Raw genomic sequence first — 2,463 nt, 5'->3', positions numbered from 1 at the left:
GCCAAGCCTGAGGGGCGAGGAGGCTAGCAGGCCAGTCAACCAAGCTAAGTTAACAGGCCAGCCAGCCAGCAAGCCAACCCAGCTGGCAGACACTACACAAACAAACAAACAAACAAACAAACAAAAAACCAAACAAGGGGGTTGGGCTTAATCTGGGCACTAAGAAACACAAGGGAAAAATAAAAATAAAAAAGGTACACCAAACAAAACAATTTACAAGGGCTGGGAGGCTAGCAGGCCGCACCAGCAGGCCGGGCTATGCTAACCAGCTAGCAGGCCGGCCAGCCAGCAAGAGTCCCACAAGTGGCAACAAAAACCAACAAACAAATACTAGGACCAGGGAAAGTTCAGGGGATAGAAAAAACAATTAGAAGAGTAGGGATGGGTTAACGGGGGCTACAAAACAACAGAAGGAAACAAACAATGCCTGCCAAACCTAAGGGGCGAGGAGGCTAGCAGGCCAGTCCAGCTAAAGCAAAACAGGCCGGCCAGCAAGCAAGCCAACCCAGCTAGCAAACACTACAAACAAACAAAAAAAACTAAAGGGAAGCTAAGGTTATAAAGGGATGGGGAAAGACGAGGAACACAAACAACTTTTTTAAAATATTTTTTAAGTGAAATAGGAACACAAAACACAACAACAAACTAACATACAAAAATACAAGAAGTAATTAAATTAAACCTTGACTCACCCTACAGGTGCTGATGCACCTGTAGTCCACCACCACCAAACCACCACCAACACCCAGAATGAGAAAAAATAATAATAACAGAGAAAACAATTTGTGATTACCAAAGCCCAAATCTACGCTTGATCTTAGCCAAAAGGCCGAGAAGCGATAACCCACAAATTGACCCCTGCACCCGCCGGGCACCCGGGGGTCTCGGGAGACCTCTGTGGTTTGGCAAAAGTGAGCTCCTCCCATCGCCACACACCCCCAACGTTTCCCTGGTGACAGGCAAGTGTTTTTTTCAAAAAGTCACCAATGAGTCAAGTGACTACTTTGACTGGAAAAATATGCCGGTCAGACACGGTCTCTGTTGATTTCTCTTGAAACAAGATATCGGGCTCTGCCAGAAGCAAAGCCCGACAAAAATACGCGGGTCAGACACGGTCTCTGTTGATTTCTCTTGAAACAAGATACCGGGCTCTGCCAGAAGCAAAGCCCTCCAAAAATACGCCGGTCAGACACGGTCTCTGTTGATTTCTCTTGAAACAAGATATCGGGCTCTGCCAGAAGCAAAGCCCTCCAAAAATACGTTGAACTCGTAAGTGTTCCTCTCCACGGAAGTCTTTAGTAAAAGGCGAAAGGCTTGTGCGTAATGAAGAGAAACCAGAGTCGTATGGAAGTCAGAGGTCGGGGCCCGAGACGCACTCTGTTTACTCTAGGCCGGGTTCTCGCGGGTTGTCCCCGAACCCACTCGCCAAGTCTTCGCGGGGCTGTGGGGAAAAAGTCACGGACAGACAGACAGACAGACAGACAGACAGACAGACAGACAGACAGACAGACACCAAACACACACAGACCCACTATCCTGGTGAAGTATTAGTTCTTTTTTTGGTCAAAAACAGACACACACACACACACACACACACACACACACACACTGGTTAATGCCAATATGTTTTTGGTTTTTTTTTAAAGAAAAATGGAGGGAAAACGCTGGACCGCACGACAAGCGCTTCGCCCTTCTTTCAGTTTGGATTTTTTTTCTTTCTCTCTTCTTCTTCTGGCTGTTTACCTACCTTCGTGGAGTTTTTTTCCTTGACAACGGGAGAAAAGTGTTGCACCGTTCCCGGAGGTACTGCAGTACCGGGTCGATGCGTGGAGCGGACGGAGCAAGCCCCATTTCCGACTCCCTGTTCGAAAAATCCATTTAATATGTAGTCCCCCGATGGGGGACATATCAGATATTAAACTGATAAGAACAGATACTACACTTGATCTCAGCCAAAAGGCCGAGAAAACGGGGGACCCCATGAAGGGGGCTTCGCCCTTCTTTCAGTTTGGATGATTCTTCTTTTTTCATTCCTTCTCTTCTTCTGCTAGCTGTTTTACATAGCTTTGTGCATTTCTTTTTCCTTGACAATGGGAGAAAAGTGTTGCACCGTTCCCGGAGGTACTGCAATACTGGGTCGATGCGTGGAGCGGACGGAGCAAGCCCCATTTCCGACTCCCTGTTCGATTTTTATTTTTTTTATTTTTATTTTTATTAATACAAAAATTTACAATTTACTGTGACATTCTTTTTCCATCAATACTTTTCCAGTTTCATGCAAGTTTTACACTTCCCCAAATGCCTTTACAAAAGTCTTCCCCATGCACATATTTGTCCATTTCAATCACATTTCTTAACTTCCATACAAACAAATAAAAGGCATCCGCTGGTACCGTTGTATCTTTCTCCTTTTTAATACAAACATTTCTTTTTTCCCACAGTACCAGCTTCCCCAAACTGATC

General features: G+C 45.5%; 2 non-coding genes and 1 pseudogene across 2 annotated transcripts; all 3 read right to left on the bottom strand.

The window, feature by feature from the left end:
- Nucleotides 1-1,227: 1,227 nt before the first annotated feature.
- LOC123738758 (U5 spliceosomal RNA) lies at nt 1,228-1,343 on the bottom strand. The gene has a single exon (XR_006767537.1). It is a non-coding gene; the product is annotated as a U5 spliceosomal RNA (small nuclear RNA).
- Nucleotides 1,344-1,781: 438 nt separating this feature from the next.
- Nucleotides 1,782-1,973, bottom strand: LOC123738756 (U2 spliceosomal RNA). Its single transcript, XR_006767535.1, has one exon. It is a non-coding gene; the product is annotated as a U2 spliceosomal RNA (small nuclear RNA).
- Nucleotides 1,974-2,099: 126 nt separating this feature from the next.
- LOC123738762 (uncharacterized) lies at nt 2,100-2,231 on the bottom strand (annotated as a pseudogene).
- Between the last annotated feature and the right edge of the window lie 232 nt (nt 2,232-2,463).

Source organism: Salmo salar, unplaced genomic scaffold (genome assembly GCF_905237065.1).
Source record: "Salmo salar unplaced genomic scaffold, Ssal_v3.1, whole genome shotgun sequence".
Taxonomy (NCBI): Eukaryota; Metazoa; Chordata; class Actinopteri; order Salmoniformes; family Salmonidae; genus Salmo; species Salmo salar.
Note: the sequence above shows the minus strand (reverse complement) of the source record. Positions and strands in the feature narration are given on the sequence as shown.